The sequence below is a fragment of the Hydractinia symbiolongicarpus genome, chromosome 2, assembly GCF_029227915.1.
Source record: "Hydractinia symbiolongicarpus strain clone_291-10 chromosome 2, HSymV2.1, whole genome shotgun sequence".
Taxonomy (NCBI): domain Eukaryota; kingdom Metazoa; phylum Cnidaria; class Hydrozoa; order Anthoathecata; family Hydractiniidae; genus Hydractinia; species Hydractinia symbiolongicarpus.
The window spans coordinates 29,490,403-29,508,546 of record NC_079876.1 but is presented as its reverse complement, the minus strand read 5'-3'; the positions used below and the strand labels follow the sequence as shown (position 1 = coordinate 29,508,546).

The following is an 18,144-nucleotide window of genomic DNA, read 5'->3' as shown; positions in this document are numbered from 1 at the left end:
AGTACGTTTTCCAAGTTTAAATAACCTTGGTAACCTGAAATTTCAACCAGGGTGGCCGAGTGGTTAACGCGTTAGACTTAAGTTCCAATGGACTATTGTCCACATGGTTTCAACCCCATCTCTGGTATTAGCTAGGCTAACCTGTGTGATAAGAAGATTGAGGGATGCTTGGAAAGTTTAAACCGTGGAAATGTGTTAAAATGATACGTTGTGTTGAATTATCCCACAGGGCAAAATAGAATAGCGCCAATAATTTTACCAGCCGTTACTTCACGATACGCAATAATGCCTTCCATATCTGAAACTTTCAAACTCAAAATCCTAAATAGTACCATCCCATTTTGCAGTTCCATTCATTTTGTTGAGTTATCAAAAGGGCAATCTATTAAAAAATCTGAAAGTCGTCAAATGGTAGTGCTCCTGCACGATTTAGAATACTAAGGTTCATTGCCAGTACGTTTTCCAAGTTCAAGTAACCTTGGTAACCTGAAATTTCAACCAGGGTGGCCGAGTGGTTAAGGCGTTGGACTTAAGTTACAATGGACGATTGTCCGCGTGGGTTCGAACCCCACCTCTGGTATTAGCTAGGCTAACCTGTGTGATAAGAAGATTGAGGGATGTTTGGAGAGTTTTAACCGTGGAAATGTGTTAACATGATATGTTGTGTTGAATTATCCCACAGGGCAAAACAGAATAGCCCCAATAATTCTACCAACCGTTACTTCACGATACGCAATAATGCCTTCCATATCTGAAACTTTCAAACTCAAAATCCCAAGTATTACCATCCCATTTTGCAATTCCATTCATTTTGTTGAGTTATCAAAAGGGCAAATTATTGAAAAATCTGAAGTTTGTCAAATGGTAGTGCTCTTGCACGATTTAGAATACTAAGGTTCATTGCCAGTACGTTTTCCAAGTTCAAGTAACCTTGGTAACCTGAAATTTCAACCAGGGTGGCCGAGTGGTTAAGGCGTTGGACTTAAGTTCCAATGGACTATGGTCCGCATGAGTTCCAACCCCACCTCTGGTATTAGCTAGGCTAACCTGTGTGATAAGAAAATAGAGGAATACTTGGAGAGTTTTAACCGTGGAAATGTGTTAACATGATACGTTGCGTTGAATTATTCCACAGGGCAAAATAGAATAGCCCCAATAATTCTACCAGCCGTTACTTCACGATACGCAATAATGCCTTCCATATCTGAAACTTTCAAACTCAAAATCCCAAGTATTACCGTCCCATTTTGCAGTTCCATTCATTTTGTTGAGTTATCAAAAGGGCAAATTATTGAAAAATCTGAAGGTCGTCAAATGGTAGTGCTCTTGCACGATTTAGAATACTAAGGTTTATTGCCAGTACGTTTTCCAAGTTCAAGTAACCTTGGTAACCTGAAATTTCAACCAGGGTGGCCGAGTGGTTAAGGCGTTGGACTTAAGTTCCAATGGAAGATTGTCTGCGTGGGTTCGAACCCCCCATCAGGTATTAGCTAGGTTTATCTGGGTGACAAGATGATTGAAGGATGCTTGGAGAAATTAAACGTGAAAATGTGTTTGCCATGACACGTTTTGGCGAAGTATCGAACCTGGAGAAATAGAACAGCTGAAATAGTTGTACCAGCCGTTACTTCACGATGCGTAATAATGCCTTCCATATCTCAAACATTCAAACTCCAAATCCCAAATATTACCATCCTTTTTTGCAGCTCCATTCACTTTGTTGAGCTATCAAAATAGAAAGTTATTATCAAATCTGAAATTCGTCAAATGGTAATGCTCTTGGGCGATTTAGAATACTAAGGTTCATTTCCCGTACCCTTTCCAAGTTCAAGTAACCTTATTAACCTGAATTTTCAACCAGGGTGGCCGAGTGGTTAAGGCGTTGGACTTAAGTTCCAATGGACGTTTGTCCGCGTGGGTTCGAACCCCACCTCTGGTACTAGCTAGGCTAACCTGTGTGATAAGAAGATTGAGGGATGATTGGAGAGTTTTAACCGTGGAAATGTGTTAACATGATACGTTGTGTTGAATTATCCCACAGGGCAAAATAGAATAACCCCAGTAATTCTACCAGCCGTTACTTCACTATACGCAATAATGCCTTCCATATCTGAAACTTTCAAACTCAAAATCCCAAATATTACCATCCCATTTTGCAGTTCCATTCATTTTGTTGAGTTATCAAAAGGGCAAATTAGTGAAAAATCTGAAGTTCGTCAAATGGTAATGCTCTTGGGCGATTTAGAATACTAAGGTTCATTTCCCGTACCCTTTCCAAGTTCAAGTAACCTTATTAACCTGAATTTTCAACCAGGGTGGCCGAGTGGTTAAGGCGTTGGACTTAAGTTCCAATGGACTATGGTCCGCATGGGTTCCAACCCCACCTCTGGTATTAGCTAGGCTAACCTGTGTGATAAGAAGATAGAGGAATACTTGGAGAGTTTTAACCGTGGAAATGTGTTAACATGATACGTTGCGTTGAATTATTCCACAGGGCAAAATAGAATACCGCCAATAAATTTACCAGCCGTTACTTCACGATACGCAATAATGCCTTCCATATCGGAAACTTTCAAACTCAAAATCCTAAATATTACCACCCCATTTTGCAGTTCCATTCATTTTGCTGAGTTATCAAAAGGGCAAATTATTGAAAAATCTGAAGGTCGTCAAATGGTAGTGCTCTTGCGCGATTTAGAATACTAAGGTTCATTGCCAGTACGTTTTCCAAGTTCAAATAACCTTGGTAACCTGAAATTTCAACCAGGGTGGCCGAGTGGTTAAGGCGTTAGACTTAAGTTCCAATGGACTATTGTCCACATGGTTTCAACCCAATCTATGGTATTAGCTAGGCTAAACTGTGTGATAAGAAGATTGAGGGATGCTTGGAAAGTTTAAACCGTGGTAATGTGTTAAAATGATACGTTGTGTTGAATTATCCCACAGGGCAAAATAGAATAGCGCCAATAATTTTACTATCCGTTACTTCACGATACGCAATAATGCCTTCCATATCTGAAACTTTCAAACTCAAAATCCCAAATAGTACCATCCCATTTTGCAGTTCCATTCATTTTGTTGAGTTATCAAAAGGGCAATCTATTAAAAAATCTGAAAGTCGTCAAATGGTAGTGCTCTTGCACGATTTAGAATACTAAGGTTCATTGCCAGTACGTTTTCCAAGTTCAAGTAACCTTGGTAACCTGATATTTCAACCAGGGTGGCCGAGTGGTTAAGGCGTTGGACTTAAGTTACAATGGACGATTGTCCGCGTGGGTTCGAACCCCCCATCAGGTATTAGCTAGGTTTATCTGGGTGACAAGATGATTGAAGGATGCTTGGAGAAATTAAACGTGAAAATGTGTTTGCCATGACACGTTTTGGCGAAGTATCGAACATGGAGAAATAGAACAGCTGAAATAGTTGTACCACCCGTTACTTCACGATGCGCAATAATGCCTTCCATATCTCAAACATTCAAACTCCAAATCCCAAATATTACCATCCTTTTTTGCAGCTCCATTCACTTTGTTGAGCTATCAAAATAGAAAGTTATTAAAAAATCTGAAATTCGTCAAATGGTAATGCTCTTGGGCGATTTAGAATACTAAGGTTCATTTCCCGTACCCTTTCCAAATTCAAGTAACCTTATTAACCTGAATGTTCAACCAGGGTGGCCGAGTGGTTAAGGCGTTGGACTTAAGTTCCAATGGACTATGGTCCGCATGGGTTCCAACCCCACCTCTGGTATTAGCTAGGCTAACCTGTGTGATAAGAAGATAGAGGAATACTTGGAGAGTTTTAACCGTGGAAATGTGTTAACATGATACGTTGCGTTGAATTATTCCACAGGGCAAAATAGAATACCGCCAATAAATTTACCAGCCGTTACTTCACGATACGCAATAATGCCTTCCATATCTGAAACTTTCAAACTCAAAATCCTAAATATTACCACCCCATTTTGCAGTTCCATTCATTTTGTTGAGTTATCAAAAGGGCAAATTATTGAAAAATCTGAAGGTCGTCAAATGGTAGTGCTCTTGCACGATTTAGAATACTAAGGTTCATTGCCAGTACGTTTTCCAAGTTCAAGTAACCTTGGTAACCTGATATTTCAACCAGGGTGGCCGAGTGGTTAAGGCGTTGGACTTAAGTTACAATGGACGATTGTCCGCGTGGGTTCGAACCCCACCTCTGGTGTTAGCTAGGCTAACCTGTGTGATAAGAAGATTGAGGGATGTTTGGAGAGTTTTAACCGTGGAAATGTGTTAACATGATATGTTGTGTTGAATTATCCCACAGGGCAAAACAGAATAGCCCCAATAATTCTACCAACCGTTACTTCACGATACGCAATAATGCCTTCCATATCTGAAACTTTCAAACTCAAAATCCCAAGTATTACCATCCCATTTTGCAATTCCATTCATTTTGTTGAGTTATCAAAAGGGCAAAGTATTGAAAAATCTGAAGGTCGTCAAATGGTAGTGCTCTTGCACGATTTAGAATACTAAGGTTCATTGCCAGTACGTTTTCCAAGTTCAAGTAACCTTGGTAACCTGAAATTTCAACCAGGGTGGCCGAGTGGTTAAGGCGTTGGACTTAAGTTCCAATGGACTATGGTCCGCATGGGTTCCAACCCCACCTCTGGTATTAGCTAGGCTAACTTGTGTGATAAGAAGATAGAGGAACACTTGGAGAGTTTTAACCGTGGAAATGTGTTAACATGATACGTTGCGTTGAATTATTCCACAGGGCAAAATAGAATAGCCCCAATAATTCTACCAGCCGTTACTTCACGATACGCAATAATGCCTTCCATATCTGAAACTTTCAAACTCAAAATCCCAAGTATTACCGTCCCATTTTGCAGTTCCATTCATTTTGTTGAGTTATCAAGAGGGCAAATTATTGAAAAATCTGAATGTCGTCAAATGGTAGTGCTCTTGCACGATTTAGAATACTAAGGTTTATTGCCAGTACGTTTTCCAAGTTCAAGTAACCTTGGTAACCTGAAATTTCAACCAGGGTGGCCGAGTGGTTAAGGCGTTGGACTTAAGTTCCAATGGACGAATTTCCGCGTGGGTTCGAACCCCACATCAGGTATTAGCTAGGTTTATCTGGGTGACAAGATGATTGAAGAATGCTTGGAGAAATTAAACGTGGAAATGTGTTTGCCATGACACGTTTTGGCGAAGTATCGAACCTGGAGAAATAGAACAGCTGAAATAGTTGTACCAGCCGTTACTTCACGATGCGCAATAATGCCTTCCATATCTCAAACATTCAAACTCCAAATCCCAAATATTACCATCCTTTTTTGCAGCTCCATTCACTTTGTTGAGCTATCAAAATAGAAAATTATTAAAAAATCTGAAATTCGTCAAATGGTAATGCTCTTGGGCGATTTAGAATACTAAGGTTCATTTCCCGTACCCTTTCCAAATTCAAGTAACCTTATTAACCTGAATGTTCAACCAGGGTGGCCGAGTGGTTAAGGTGTTGGACTTAAGTTCCAATGGACGATTGTCCGCGTTGGTTCGAACCCCACCTCTGGTATTAGCTAGGCTGACCTGTGTGATAAGAAGATTGAGGGATGCTTGTAGAGTTTTAATCGTGGAAATGTGTTTGCCATGACACGTTGTGGCGAAGTATCGAAATTGGAGAGATAGAACAGCTGCAATAGTTGTACCAGCCGTTATTTTACAATGCGCAATTATTCCTTCCATGTCTCAAATTTTTAAACTCAAAATCACAGATATTACCATACTTGTTTGCAGTTCCAGTCAATCTGTTGAGTTATCAAAACGGCAAATAATTGAAAAGTCTGAAGGTCGTCAAATGGTAATGCTCTTGCGCGATTTAAAAAAATAAGATTCATTTCCAGTACTTTTTCCAAGTTCAAGTAACCTTATTAACTTCAAATTTCAACCAGGGTGGCCGAGTGGTTAAGGCGTTGGACTTAAGTTCCAATGGACTATTGTCCGCATGGGTTCGAACCCCACCTCTGGTATTAGCTAGGCTAACCTGTGTGATAAGAAGATTGAAGGATGCTTGGAGAGTTTTAACCGTGGAAATGTGTTAACATGATACGTTGTGTTGAATTATCCCACAAGGCAAAATAGAATAGCCCCAATAATTCTACCAGCCGTTACTTCACGATACGCAATAATGCCTTCCATATCTGAAACTTTCAAACTTAAAATCCCAAATATTACCATCCCATTTTGCAGTTCCATTCATTTTGTTGAGTTATCAGAAGGGCAAATTATTGAAAAATCTAAAGGTCGTCAAATGGTAGTGCTCTTGCGCGATTTAGATTACTAAGGTTCATTGCCAGTACGTTTTCAAAGTTCAAGTAACCTTGGTAACCTGAAATTTCAACCAGGGTGGCCGAGTGGTTAAGGCGTTGGACTTATGTTCCAATGGACGATTGTCCGCGTGGGTTCGAACCTAACCTCCGGTATTAGCTAGGTTTATCTGGGTGATAAGATGATTGAAGGATGCTTGGAGAATTTAAACGTGGAAATGTGTTTGCCATGACACGTTCTGGCGAAGTATCGAACCTGGAGAAATAGAACAGCTGCAATAGTTGTACCAGCCGTTATTTCACAATGCGCAATTATTCCTTCCATATCTCAAATTTTCAAACTCAAAATCCCAAATATTACCATACTTTTTTGCAGTTCCAGTCAATTTGTTGAATTATCAAAACGGCAAATTATTAAAGAAATAAGAAGATCGACAGATGTTAATGCTCTTGCACGATTTAAAATACTAAGGTTCATTCCCAGTACTTTTTCCGAGATCAAGTAACCTTATTAACCTGAAATTTCAACCAGGGTGGCCGAGTGGTTAAGGCGTTGGACTTAAGTTCCAATGGACTAGTGTACGTATGGGTTCGAACACCACCTCTGGTATTAGCTAGGCTAACCTGTGTGATAAGAAGATTGAGGGATGCTTGTAGAGTTTTAATCGTGGAAATGTGTTTGCCATGACACGTTGTGGCGAAGTATCGAGCTTGCAGAGGTAGAACAGCTGCAATAGTTGTACCAGCCGTTATTTCACAATGCGCAATTATTCCTTCCATGTCTTAAACTTGCAAACTCAAAATCACAGATATTACCATACTTTTTTGCAGTTCCAGTCAATCTGTTGAGTTATCAAAACGGCAAATTATTGAAAAGTCTGAAGGTCGTCAAATGGTAATGCTCTTGCGCGATTTAAAATAATAAGATTCATTGCCAGTACTTTTTCCAAGTTCAAGTAACCTTATTAACTTGAAATTTCAACCAGGGTGGCCGAGTGGTTAAGGCGTTGGACTTAAGTTCCAATGGACGATTGTCCGCGTGGGTTCGAAGCCCACCTCTGGTATTAGCTAGGCTAACTTGTGTGATAAGAAGATAGAGGAACACTTGGAGAGTTTTAACCGTGGAAATGTGTTAACATGATACGTTGCGTTGAATTATTCCACAGGGCAAAATAGAATAGCCCCAATAATTCTACCAGCCGTTACTTCACGATACGCAATAATGCCTTCCATATCTGAAACTTTCAAACTCAAAATCCCAAGTATTACCGTCCCATTTTGCAGTTCCATTCATTTTGTTGAGTTATCAAGAGGGCAAATTATTGAAAAATCTGAATGTCGTCAAATGGTAGTGCTCTTGCACGATTTAGAATACTAAGGTTTATTGCCAGTACGTTTTCCAAGTTCAAGTAACCTTGGTAACCTGAAATTTCAACCAGGGTGGCCGAGTGGTTAAGGCGTTGGACTTAAGTTCCAATGGACGAATTTCCGCGTGGGTTCGAACCCCACATCAGGTATTAGCTAGGTTTATCTGGGTGACAAGATGATTGAAGAATGCTTGGAGAAATTAAACGTGGAAATGTGTTTGCCATGACACGTTTTGGCGAAGTATCGAACCTGGAGAAATAGAACAGCTGAAATAGTTGTACCAGCCGTTACTTCACGATGCGCAATAATGCCTTCCATATCTCAAACATTCAAACTCCAAATCCCAAATATTACCATCCTTTTTTGCAGCTCCATTCACTTTGTTGAGCTATCAAAATAGAAAATTATTAAAAAATCTGAAATTCGTCAAATGGTAATGCTCTTGGGCGATTTAGAATACTAAGGTTCATTTCCCGTACCCTTTCCAAATTCAAGTAACCTTATTAACCTGAATGTTCAACCAGGGTGGCCGAGTGGTTAAGGTGTTGGACTTAAGTTCCAATGGACGATTGTCCGCGTTGGTTCGAACCCCACCTCTGGTATTAGCTAGGCTGACCTGTGTGATAAGAAGATTGAGGGATGCTTGTAGAGTTTTAATCGTGGAAATGTGTTTGCCATGACACGTTGTGGCGAAGTATCGAAATTGGAGAGATAGAACAGCTGCAATAGTTGTACCAGCCGTTATTTTACAATGCGCAATTATTCCTTCCATGTCTCAAATTTTTAAACTCAAAATCACAGATATTACCATACTTGTTTGCAGTTCCAGTCAATCTGTTGAGTTATCAAAACGGCAAATAATTGAAAAGTCTGAAGGTCGTCAAATGGTAATGCTCTTGCGCGATTTAAAAAAATAAGATTCATTTCCAGTACTTTTTCCAAGTTCAAGTAACCTTATTAACTTGAAATTTCAACCAGGGTGGCCGAGTGGTTAAGGCGTTGGACTTAAGTTCCAATGGACTATTGTCCGCATGGGTTCGAACCCCACCTCTGGTATTAGCTAGGCTAACCTGTGTGATAAGAAGATTGAAGGATGCTTGGAGAGTTTTAACCGTGGAAATGTGTTAACATGATACGTTGTGTTGAATTATCCCACAAGGCAAAATAGAATAGCCCCAATAATTCTACCAGCCGTTACTTCACGATACGCAATAATGCCTTCCATATCTGAAACTTTCAAACTTAAAATCCCAAATATTACCATCCCATTTTGCAGTTCCATTCATTTTGTTGAGTTATCAGAAGGGCAAATTATTGAAAAATCTAAAGGTCGTCAAATGGTAGTGCTCTTGCGCGATTTAGATTACTAAGGTTCATTGCCAGTACGTTTTCAAAGTTCAAGTAACCTTGGTAACCTGAAATTTCAACCAGGGTGGCCGAGTGGTTAAGGCGTTGGACTTATGTTCCAATGGACGATTGTCCGCGTGGGTTCGAACCTAACCTCCGGTATTAGCTAGGTTTATCTGGGTGATAAGATGATTGAAGGATGCTTGGAGAATTTAAACGTGGAAATGTGTTTGCCATGACACGTTCTGGCGAAGTATCGAACCTGGAGAAATAGAACAGCTGCAATAGTTGTACCAGCCGTTATTTCACAATGCGCAATTATTCCTTCCATATCTCAAATTTTCAAACTCAAAATCCCAAATATTACCATACTTTTTTGCAGTTCCAGTCAATTTGTTGAATTATCAAAACGGCAAATTATTAAAGAAATAAGAAGATCGACAGATGTTAATGCTCTTGCACGATTTAAAATACTAAGGTTCATTCCCAGTACTTTTTCCGAGATCAAGTAACCTTATTAACCTGAAATTTCAACCAGGGTGGCCGAGTGGTTAAGGCGTTGGACTTAAGTTCCAATGGACTAGTGTACGTATGGGTTCGAACACCACCTCTGGTATTAGCTAGGCTAACCTGTGTGATAAGAAGATTGAGGGATGCTTGTAGAGTTTTAATCGTGGAAATGTGTTTGCCATGACACGTTGTGGCGAAGTATCGAGCTTGCAGAGGTAGAACAGCTGCAATAGTTGTACCAGCCGTTATTTCACAATGCGCAATTATTCCTTCCATGTCTTAAACTTGCAAACTCAAAATCACAGATATTACCATACTTTTTTGCAGTTCCAGTCAATCTGTTGAGTTATCAAAACGGCAAATTATTGAAAAGTCTGAAGGTCGTCAAATGGTAATGCTCTTGCGCGATTTAAAATAATAAGATTCATTGCCAGTACTTTTTCCAAGTTCAAGTAACCTTATTAACTTGAAATTTCAACCAGGGTGGCCGAGTGGTTAAGGCGTTGGACTTAAGTTCCAATGGACGATTGTCCGCGTGGGTTCGAACCCCACCTCTGGTATTAGCTAGGCTAACCTGTGTGATAAGAAGATTGAGGGATGGTTGGAGAGTTTTAACCGTGGAAATGTGTTAACATGATACGTTGTGTTGAATTATCGCACAGGGCAAAATAGAATACCCCAATAATTCTACCAGCCGTTACTTCACGATACGCAATAATACCTTCCATATCTGAAACTTTCAAACTCAAAATCCTAAATATTACCATCCCATTTTGCAGTTCCATTCATTTTGTTGAGTTATCAAAAGGGCAAATTATTGAAAAATCGGAAGGTCGTCAAATGGTAGTGCTCTTGCGCGATTTAGAATACGGAGGTTCATTGCCAGTACGTTTTCCAAGTTCAAGCAACCTTGGTAACGTGAAATTTCAACCAGGGTGGCCGAGTGGTTAAGGCGTTGGACTTAAGTTCCAATGGACGATTGTCCGCGTGGGTTCGAACCCCACCTGTGGTATTAGCTAGGCTAACCTGTGTGATAAGAAGATTGAGGGATGATTGTAGAGTTTTAATCGTGGAAATGTGTTTGCCATGGCACGTTGTGGCGAAGTATCGAACTTGGAGAGGTAGAACAGCTGCAATAGTTGTACCAGCCGTTATTTTACAATGCGCAATTATTCCCTCCATGTCTCAAATTTTCAAACTCAAAATCACAGATATTACCATACTTGTTTGCAGATCCAGTCAATCTGTTGAGTTATCAAAACGGCAGACAATTGAAAAGTCTGAAGGTCGTCAAATGGTAATGCTCTTGCACGATTCCGGTATTAGCTAGGTTTATCTGGGTGATAAGATGATTGAAGGATGCTTGGAGAGTTTAAACGTGGAAATGTGTTTGCCATGACACGTTCTGGCGAAGTATCGAACCTGGAGAAATAGAACAGCTGCAATAGTTGTACCAGTCGTTATTTCACAATGCGCAATTATTCCTTCCATATCTCAAATTTTCAAACTCAAAATCCCAAATATTACCATACTTTTTTGCAGTTCCAGTCAATTTGTTGAATTATCAAAACGGCAAATTATTAAAGAAATAAGAAGATCGACAGATGTTAATGCTCTTGCACGATTAAAAATACTAAGGTTCATTCCCAGTACTTTTTCCGAGATCAAGTAACCTTATTAACCTGAAATTTCAACCAGGGTGGCCGAGTGGTTAAGGCGTTGGACTTAAGTTCCAATGGACTATTGTCCGTATGGGTTCGAACACCACCTCTGGTATTAGCTAGGCTAACCTGTGTGTTAAGAAGATTAAGGGATGCTTGTAGAGTTTTAATCGTGGAAATGTGTTTGCCATGACACGTGGTGGCGAAGTATCGAGCTTGGAGAGGTAGAACAGCTGCAATAGTTGTACCAGCCGTTATTTCACAATGCGCAATTATTCCTTCATGTCTCAAACTTTCAAACTCAAAATCACAGATATTACCATACTTTTTTGCAGTTCCAGTCAATCTGTTGAGTTATCAAAACGGCAAATTATTGAAAAGTCTAAAGGTCGTCAAATGGTAATGCTCTTGCGCGATTTAAAATAATAAGATTCATTGCCAGTACTTTTTCAAAGTTCAAGTAACCTTATTTCTTTTTCTTTTCTTTTCAACCAGGGTGGCCGAGTGGTTAAGGCGTTGGACTTAAGTTTCAATGGACTATTGTCCGCATGGGTTCGAACCCCGCCTCTGGTATTAGCTAGGCTAACCTGTGTGATAAGAAGATTGAGGGATGATTGGAGAGTTTTAACCGTGGATATGTGTTAACATGATACGTTGTGTTGAATTATCCCACAGGGCAAAATAGAATAGCCCCAGTAATTCTACCAGCCGTTACTTCACTATGCGCAATTATTCCTTCCATGTCTCAAACTTTCAAACTCAAAATCACAGATATTACCATACTTGTTTGCAGTTCCATTCATTTTGTTGAGTTATCAAAAGGGCAAATTATTGAAAAATTTGAAGGTCGTCAAATGGTAGTGCTCTTGCGCGATTTAGAATACTGAGGTTCATTGCCAGTACGTTTTCCAAGTTCGAGCAACCTTGGTAACGTGAAATTACAACCAGGGTGGCCGAGTGGTTAAGGCGTTGGACTTAAGTTCCAATGGACGATTGTCCGCGTGGGTTCGAACCCCACCTGTGGTATTAACTAGGCTAACCTGTGTGTTAAGAAGATTAAGGGATGCTTGTAGAGTTTTAATCGTGGAAATGTGTTTGCCATGACACGTGGTGGCGAAATATCGAGCTTGGAGAGGTAGAACAGCTGCAATAGTTGTACCAGCCGTTATTTCACAATGCGCAATTATTCCTTCATGTCTCAAACTTTCAAACTCAAAATCACAGATATTACCATACTTTTTTGCAGTTCCAGTCAATCTGTTGAGTTATCAAAACGGCAAATTATTGAAAAGTCTGAAGGTCGTCAAATGGTAATGCTCTTGCGCGATTTAAAATAATAAGATTCATTGCCAGTACTTTTTCAAAGTTCAAGTAACCTTATTTCTTTTTCTTTTCTTTTCAACCAGGGTGGCCGAGTGGTTAAGGCGTTGGACTTAAGTTCCAATGGACTATTGTCCGCATGGGTTCGAACCCCGCCTCTGGTATTAGCTAGGCTAACCTGTGTGATAAGAAGATTGAGGGATGATTGGAGAGTTTTAACCGTGGATATGTGTTAACATGATACGTTGTGTTGAATTATCCCACAGGGCAAAATAGAATAGCCCCAGTAATTCTACCAGCCGTTACTTCACTATGCGCAATTATTCCTTCCATGTCTCAAACTTTCAAACTCAAAATCACAGATATTACCATACTTGTTTGCAGTTCCATTCATTTTGTTGAGTTATCAAAAGGGCAAATTATTGAAAAATTTGAAGGTCGTCAAATGGTAGTGCTCTTGCGCGATTTAGAATACTGATGTTCATTGCCAGTACGTTTTCCAAGTTCGAGCAACCTTGGTAACGTGAAATTACAACCAGGGTGGCCGAGTGGTTAAGGCGTTGGACTTAAGTTCCAATGGACAATTGTCCGCATGGGTTCGAACCCCGCCTCTGGTATTAGCTAGGCTAACCTGTGTGATAAGAAGATTGAGGGATGATTGGAGAGTTTTAACCGTGGATATGTGTTAACATGATACGTTTTGTTGAATTATCCCACAGGGCAAAATAGAATAGCCCCAGTAATTCTACCAGCCGTTACTTCACTATGCGCAATAATGCCTTCCATATCTGAAACTTTCAAACTCAAAATCCCAAATATTACCATCCCATTTTGCAGTTCCATTCCTTTTGTTGAGTTATCAAAAGGGCAAATTTTTGAAAAATCTGAAGGTCGTCAAATGGTAATGCTCTTGGGCGATTTAGAATACTAAGGTTCATTTCCCGTACCCTTTTCAAGTTCAAGTAACCTTATTAACCTGAATTTTTAACCAGGGTGGCCGAGTGGTTAAGGCGTTGGACTTAAGTTCCAATGGACGATTGTCCGCGTGGGTTCGAACCCCACCTCTGGTACTAGCTAGGCTAACCTGTGTGATAAGAAGATTGAGGGATGCTTGTAGAGTTTTATTCGTGGAAATGTGTTTGCATGACACGTTGTGGCGAAGTATCGAACTTGGAGAGGTAGAACAGCTGCAATAGTTGTACCAGCCGTTATTTCACAATGCGCAATTATTCCTTCATGTCTCAAACTTTCAAACTCAAAATCACAGATATTACCATACTTTTTTGCAGTTCCAGTCAATCTGTTGAGTTATCAAAACGGCAAATTATTGAAAAGTCTGAAGGTCGTCAAATGGTAATGCTCTTGCACGATTCCGGTATTAGCTAGGTTTATCTGGGTGATAAGATGATTGAAGGATGCTTGGAGAGTTTAAACGTGGAAATGTGTTTGCCATGACACGTTCTGGCGAAGTATCGAACCTGGAGAAATAGAACAGCTGCAATAGTTGTATCAGTCGTTATTTCACAATGCGCAATTATTCCTTCCATATCTCAAATTTTCAAACTCAAAATCCCAAATATTACCATACTTTTTTGCAGTTCCAGTCAATTTGTTGAATTATCAAAACGGCAAATTATTAAAGAAATAAGAAGATCGACAGATGTTAATGCTCTTTCACGATTAAAAATACTAAGGTTCATTTCCCGTACCCTTTTCAAGTTCAAGTAACCTTATTAACCTGAATTTTCAACCAGGGTGGCCGAGTGGTTAAGGCGTTGGACTTAAGTTCCAATGGACGATTGTCCACGTGGGTTCGAACCCCACCTCTGGTACTAGCTAGGCTAACCTGTGTGATAAGAAGATTGAGGGATGCTTGTAGAGTTTTAATCGTGGAAATGTGTTTGCCATGACACGTTGTGGCGAAGTATCGAACTTGGAGAGGTAGAACAGCTGCAATAGTTGTACCAGCCGTTATTTCACAATGCGCAATTATTCCTTCCATGTCTCAAACTTTCAAACTCAAAATCACAGATATTACCATACTTTTTTGCAGTTCCAGTCAATCTGTTGAGTAATCAAAACGGCAAATAATTGAAAAGTCTGAAGGTCGTCAAATGGTAATGCTCTTGCGCGATTCCGGTATTAGCTAGGTTAATCTGGGTGATAAGATGATTGAAGGATGCTTGGAGAATTTAAACGTGGAAATGTGTTTGCCATGACACGTTCTGGCGAAGTATCGAACCTGGAGAAATAGAACAGCTGCAATAGTTGTACCAGCCGTTATTTCACAATGCGCAATTATTCCTTCCATATCTCAAATTTTCAAACTCAAAATCCCAAATATTACCATACTTTTTTGCAGTTCCAATTAATTTGTTGAATTATCAAAACGGCAAATTTTTAAAGAAATAAGAAGATCGACAGATGTTAATGCTCTTGCACGATTAAAAATACTAAGGTTCATTCCCAGTACTTTTTCCGAGATCAAGTAACCTTATTAACCTGAAATTTCAACCAGGGTGGCCGAGTGGTTAAGGCGTTGGACTTAAGTTCCAATGGACTATTGTCCGTATGGGTTCGAACACCACCTCTGGTATTAGCTAGGCTAACCTGTGTGTTAAGAAGATTAAGGGATGCTTGTAGAGTTTTAATCGTGGAAATGTGTTTGCCATGACACGCTGTGGCGAAGTATCGAGCTTGGAGAGGTAGAACAGCTGCAATAGTTGTACCAGCCGTTATTTCACAATGCGCAATTATTCCTTCATGTCTCAAACTTTCAAACTCAAAATCACAGATATTACCATACTTTTTTGCAGTTCCAGTCAATCTGTTGAGTTATCAAAACGGCAAATTATTGAAAAGTCTGAAGGTCGTCAAATGGTAATGCTCTTGCGCGATTTAAAATAATAAGATTCATTGCCAGTACTTTTTCAAAATTCAAGTAACCTTATTAACTTGAAATTTCAACCAGGGTGGCCGAGTGGTTAAGGCGTTGGACTTAAGTTCCAATGGACAATTGTCGGCATGGGTTCGAACCCCGTCTCTGGTATTAGCTAAGCTAACCTGTGTGATAAGAAGATTGAGGGATGATTGGAGAGTTTTAACCGTGGATATGTGTTAACATGATACGTTGTGTTGAATTATCCCACAGGGCAAAATAGAATAGCCCAAGTAATTCTACTAGCCGTTACTTCACTATGCGCAATAATGCCTTCCATATCCGAAACTTTCAAACTCAAAATCCCAAATATTACCATCCCATTTTGCAGTTCCATTCCTTTTGTTGAGTTATCAAAAGGGCAAATTATTGAAAAATCTGAAGGTCGTCAAATGGTAATGCTCTTGGGCGATTTAGAATACTAAGGTTCATTTCCCGTACCCTTTTCAAGTTCAAGTAACCTTATTAACCTGAATTTTCAACCAGGGTGGCCGAGTGGTTAAGGCGTTGGACTTAAGTTCCAATGGACGATTGTCCGCGTGGGTTCGAACCCCACCTCTGGTACTAGCTAGGCTAACCTGTGTGATAAGAAGATTGAGGGATGCTTGTAGAGTTTTAATCGTGGAAATGTGTTTGCCATGACACGTTGTGGCGAAGTATCGAACTTGGAGAGGTAGAACAGCTGCAATAGTTGTACCAGCCGTTATTTCACAATGCGCAATTATTCCTTCCATGTCTCAAACTTTCAAACTCAAAATCACAGATATTACCATACTTTTTTGCAGTTCCAGTCAATCTGTTGAGTAATCAAAACGGCAAATAATTGAAAAGTCTGAAGGTCGTCAAATGGTAATGCTCTTGCGCGATTTAAAATAATAAGATTCATTGCCAGTACTTTTTCAAAGTTCAAGTAACCTTATTTTTTTTTCTTTTTTTTTCAACCAGGGTGGCCGAGTGGTTAAAGCGTTGGACTTAAGTTCCAATGGACTATTGTCCGCATGGGTTCGAACCCCGCCTCTGGTATTAGCTAGGCTAACCTGTGTGATAAGAAGATTGAGGGATGATTGGAGAGTTTTAACCGTGGATATGTGTTAACATGATACGTTGTGTTGAATTATCCCACAGGGCAAAATAGAATAGCCCCAGTAATTCTACCAGCCGTTACTTCACTATGCGCAATTATTCCTTCCATGTCTCAAACTTTAAAACTCAAAATCACAGATATTACCATACTTGTTTGCAGTTCCATTCATTTTGTTGAGTTATCAAAAGGGCAAATTATTGAAAAATTTGAAGGTCGTCAAATGGTAGTGCTCTTGCGCGATTTAGAATACTGAGGTTCATTGCCAGTACGTTTTCCAAGTTTGAGCAACCTTGGTAACGTGAAATTACAACCAGGGTGGCCGAGTGGTTAAGGCGTTGGACTTAAGTTCCAATGGACGATAGTCCGCGTGGGTTCGAACCCCACCTGTGGTATTAGCTAGGCTAACCTGTGTGATAAGAAGATTGAGGGATGATTGTAGAGTTTTAATCGTGGAAATGTGTTTGCCATGGCACGTTGTGGCGAAGTATCGAGCTTGGAGAGGTAGAACAGCTGCAATAGTTGTACCAGCCGTTATTTCACAATGCGCAATTATTCCTTCATGTCTCAAACTTTCAAACTCAAAATCACAGATATTACCATACTTTTTTGCAGTTCCAGTCAATCTGTTGAGTTATCAAAACGGCAAATTATTGAAAAGTCTGAAGGTCGTCAAATGGTAATGCTCTTGCGCGATTTAAAATAATAAGATTCATTGCCAGTACTTTTTCAAAGTTCAAGTAACCTTATTACCTTGAAATTTCAACCAGGGTGGCCGAGTGGTTAAGGCGTTGGACTTAAGTTCCAATGGACTATTGTCCGCATGGGTTCGAACCCCGCCTCTGGTATTAGCTAGGCTAACCTGTCTGATAAGAAGATTGAGGGATGATTGGAGAGTTTTAACCGTGGATATGTGTTAACATGATACGTTGCGTGGAATTATCCCACAGGGCAAAATAGAATAGCCCCAGTAATTCTACCAGCCGTTACTTCACTATGCGCAATAATGCCTTCCATATCTGAAACTTTCAAACTCAAAATCCCAAATATTACCATCCCATTTTGCAGTTCCATTCCTTTTCTTGAGTTATCAAAAGGGCAAATTATTGAAAAATCTGAAAGTCGTCAAATGGTAATGCTCTTGGGCGATTTAGAATACTAAGGTTCATTTCCCGTACCCTTTTCAAGTTCAAGTAACCTTATTAACTTGAATTTTCAACCAGGGTGGCCGAGTGGTTAAGGCGTTGGACTTAAGTTCCAATGGACGATTGTCCGCGTGGGTTCAAACCCCACCTCTGGTACTAGCTAGGCTAACCTGTGTGATAAGAAGATTCAGGGATGCTTGTAGAGTTTTAATCGTGGAAATGTGTTTGCCATGACACGTTGTGGCGAAGTATCGAACTTGGAGAGGTAGAACAGCTGCAATAGTTGTACCAGCCGTTATTTCACAATGCGCAATTATTCCTTCCATGTCTCAAACTTTCAAACTCAAAATCACAGATATTACCATACTTGTTTGCAGTTCTATTCATTTTGTTGAGTTATCAAAAGGGCAAATTATTGAAAAATCTGAAGGTCGTCAAATGGTAGTGCTCTTGCGCGATTT

At 39.9% G+C, this 18,144-nt stretch overlaps 25 non-coding genes across 25 annotated transcripts; all 25 read left to right on the top strand.

The window, feature by feature from the left end:
- The first annotated feature begins 497 nt into the window (after positions 1–497).
- On the top strand, positions 498–580 carry Trnal-uaa (transfer RNA leucine (anticodon UAA)). The gene has a single exon. It is a non-coding gene; the product is annotated as a tRNA-Leu (tRNA).
- Positions 581–1,856: 1,276 nt separating this feature from the next.
- On the top strand, positions 1,857–1,939 carry Trnal-uaa (transfer RNA leucine (anticodon UAA)). Its single transcript has one exon. It is a non-coding gene; the product is annotated as a tRNA-Leu (tRNA).
- Positions 1,940–2,309: 370 nt separating this feature from the next.
- Positions 2,310–2,392, top strand: Trnal-uaa (transfer RNA leucine (anticodon UAA)). The gene has a single exon. It is a non-coding gene; the product is annotated as a tRNA-Leu (tRNA).
- Positions 2,393–3,667: 1,275 nt separating this feature from the next.
- On the top strand, positions 3,668–3,750 carry Trnal-uaa (transfer RNA leucine (anticodon UAA)). The gene has a single exon. It is a non-coding gene; the product is annotated as a tRNA-Leu (tRNA).
- A 370-nt stretch (positions 3,751–4,120) lies between these two features.
- Positions 4,121–4,203, top strand: Trnal-uaa (transfer RNA leucine (anticodon UAA)). Its single transcript has one exon. It is a non-coding gene; the product is annotated as a tRNA-Leu (tRNA).
- A 370-nt stretch (positions 4,204–4,573) lies between these two features.
- Positions 4,574–4,656, top strand: Trnal-uaa (transfer RNA leucine (anticodon UAA)). The gene has a single exon. It is a non-coding gene; the product is annotated as a tRNA-Leu (tRNA).
- Positions 4,657–5,479: 823 nt separating this feature from the next.
- Positions 5,480–5,562, top strand: Trnal-uaa (transfer RNA leucine (anticodon UAA)). The gene has a single exon. It is a non-coding gene; the product is annotated as a tRNA-Leu (tRNA).
- Positions 5,563–5,933: 371 nt separating this feature from the next.
- Positions 5,934–6,016, top strand: Trnal-uaa (transfer RNA leucine (anticodon UAA)). Its single transcript has one exon. It is a non-coding gene; the product is annotated as a tRNA-Leu (tRNA).
- Positions 6,017–7,294: 1,278 nt separating this feature from the next.
- Positions 7,295–7,377, top strand: Trnal-uaa (transfer RNA leucine (anticodon UAA)). Its single transcript has one exon. It is a non-coding gene; the product is annotated as a tRNA-Leu (tRNA).
- An 823-nt stretch (positions 7,378–8,200) lies between these two features.
- On the top strand, positions 8,201–8,283 carry Trnal-uaa (transfer RNA leucine (anticodon UAA)). The gene has a single exon. It is a non-coding gene; the product is annotated as a tRNA-Leu (tRNA).
- A 371-nt stretch (positions 8,284–8,654) lies between these two features.
- On the top strand, positions 8,655–8,737 carry Trnal-uaa (transfer RNA leucine (anticodon UAA)). Its single transcript has one exon. It is a non-coding gene; the product is annotated as a tRNA-Leu (tRNA).
- A 1,278-nt stretch (positions 8,738–10,015) lies between these two features.
- Positions 10,016–10,098, top strand: Trnal-uaa (transfer RNA leucine (anticodon UAA)). Its single transcript has one exon. It is a non-coding gene; the product is annotated as a tRNA-Leu (tRNA).
- A 369-nt stretch (positions 10,099–10,467) lies between these two features.
- Trnal-uaa (transfer RNA leucine (anticodon UAA)) lies at positions 10,468–10,550 on the top strand. The gene has a single exon. It is a non-coding gene; the product is annotated as a tRNA-Leu (tRNA).
- A 1,139-nt stretch (positions 10,551–11,689) lies between these two features.
- On the top strand, positions 11,690–11,772 carry Trnal-uaa (transfer RNA leucine (anticodon UAA)). The gene has a single exon. It is a non-coding gene; the product is annotated as a tRNA-Leu (tRNA).
- A 370-nt stretch (positions 11,773–12,142) lies between these two features.
- Positions 12,143–12,225, top strand: Trnal-uaa (transfer RNA leucine (anticodon UAA)). Its single transcript has one exon. It is a non-coding gene; the product is annotated as a tRNA-Leu (tRNA).
- A 375-nt stretch (positions 12,226–12,600) lies between these two features.
- Positions 12,601–12,683, top strand: Trnal-uaa (transfer RNA leucine (anticodon UAA)). The gene has a single exon. It is a non-coding gene; the product is annotated as a tRNA-Leu (tRNA).
- Positions 12,684–13,053: 370 nt separating this feature from the next.
- On the top strand, positions 13,054–13,136 carry Trnal-uaa (transfer RNA leucine (anticodon UAA)). Its single transcript has one exon. It is a non-coding gene; the product is annotated as a tRNA-Leu (tRNA).
- A 370-nt stretch (positions 13,137–13,506) lies between these two features.
- On the top strand, positions 13,507–13,589 carry Trnal-uaa (transfer RNA leucine (anticodon UAA)). Its single transcript has one exon. It is a non-coding gene; the product is annotated as a tRNA-Leu (tRNA).
- A 679-nt stretch (positions 13,590–14,268) lies between these two features.
- Positions 14,269–14,351, top strand: Trnal-uaa (transfer RNA leucine (anticodon UAA)). Its single transcript has one exon. It is a non-coding gene; the product is annotated as a tRNA-Leu (tRNA).
- Positions 14,352–15,485: 1,134 nt separating this feature from the next.
- Positions 15,486–15,568, top strand: Trnal-uaa (transfer RNA leucine (anticodon UAA)). Its single transcript has one exon. It is a non-coding gene; the product is annotated as a tRNA-Leu (tRNA).
- A 370-nt stretch (positions 15,569–15,938) lies between these two features.
- Trnal-uaa (transfer RNA leucine (anticodon UAA)) lies at positions 15,939–16,021 on the top strand. Its single transcript has one exon. It is a non-coding gene; the product is annotated as a tRNA-Leu (tRNA).
- A 376-nt stretch (positions 16,022–16,397) lies between these two features.
- Positions 16,398–16,480, top strand: Trnal-uaa (transfer RNA leucine (anticodon UAA)). Its single transcript has one exon. It is a non-coding gene; the product is annotated as a tRNA-Leu (tRNA).
- Positions 16,481–16,850: 370 nt separating this feature from the next.
- Positions 16,851–16,933, top strand: Trnal-uaa (transfer RNA leucine (anticodon UAA)). The gene has a single exon. It is a non-coding gene; the product is annotated as a tRNA-Leu (tRNA).
- A 370-nt stretch (positions 16,934–17,303) lies between these two features.
- Trnal-uaa (transfer RNA leucine (anticodon UAA)) lies at positions 17,304–17,386 on the top strand. The gene has a single exon. It is a non-coding gene; the product is annotated as a tRNA-Leu (tRNA).
- Positions 17,387–17,756: 370 nt separating this feature from the next.
- On the top strand, positions 17,757–17,839 carry Trnal-uaa (transfer RNA leucine (anticodon UAA)). Its single transcript has one exon. It is a non-coding gene; the product is annotated as a tRNA-Leu (tRNA).
- Positions 17,840–18,144: the final 305 nt, after the last annotated feature.